This window comes from Xylocopa sonorina, unplaced genomic scaffold, assembly GCF_050948175.1.
Source record: "Xylocopa sonorina isolate GNS202 unplaced genomic scaffold, iyXylSono1_principal scaffold0085, whole genome shotgun sequence".
Lineage (NCBI taxonomy): Eukaryota > Metazoa > Arthropoda > Insecta > Hymenoptera > Apidae > Xylocopa > Xylocopa sonorina.
Window position 1 is genome coordinate 990,334 of NW_027490156.1, and position 1,161 is coordinate 991,494.

Sequence of the window (1,161 nt, forward strand, 5' to 3'; positions counted from 1 at the left end):
TACATTCATTTGAAGTGTATGCTAGGTATACATGGCACTTCGCAATGAATATTATATCTTATCATGAAACATAGAAATGAGATGCGATATCGCGAATTAGCAAGATTTAGAACTCTATTGCTTCCATTCGTAGACATCTGCAAACTTTATTTCCTAGCAAGGAAGTGTCGCATTTACATTCTTCAGATGTGAATACGAGGTATCCATGACACTTCGCAATAAAAATTATATCTCATCGTGGAACATAGAAATTGGATGCGATATCGCGTTTTGAGAAGCATTAGAACTCTATTGCTACGATATGGAGACATCTGCAAACGCTATTTCCTAGCAAGGATGTGTCACATTTACATTCATTTGAAGCTTATGCGAGGTACACATGACACATCGCAATGAATATTATAGCTTATCATGAAGCAAAGCAGTGAGATGAGATATTTCGTTTTAAGAAGCATTAGAACTCTATTGCTACGATACGAAGACATCTGCAAACGCTAGTTCCTAGCAAGCAAGTGTAGCATTTACATTCTTTAGATGTGAATACGGGGTATACATGACACTTCGCAATGAATATTATATCTTATCATGAAACATAGAAATGCGGTGCGACATCGCGTTTCAAGAAGCATTAGATATCTACTGCTTCGATACGGAGACATCTGCAAACGCTATTTCCTAGCAAGGATGTGTCGCATTTACATTCATTTGAACTTTTTTGCGAGGTACACATGACACATCGCAATGAATATTATATTTTATCATGAAGCAAAGCAGTGATATGAGATATTTCGTTTTAAGAAGCATTAGAACTCTAATGCTTCGATACACAGAAATCTGCCAACGCTATTTCCTACCAAGGATGTGTCGCATTTTCATTCATTTGAGGCGTATGCGAGGTACACAGGACACATCGCAATGAATATTGAATCTAATCATGAAGCAAAGCAGTGAGATGAGATATTTCGTTTTAAGAAGCATTAGGACTCTAATGCTTCGGTACATAGAAATCTGCAAACGCTATTTCCTAGCAAGGAAGTGTCGCATGTACATTCAATTGAAGTGTATGCGAGATATACATGACACTTCGCAATGAATATTATATCTTATCATGAAACATAGACACGAGGTGCGATATGGCGATTTATGAAACATTAGATGCCT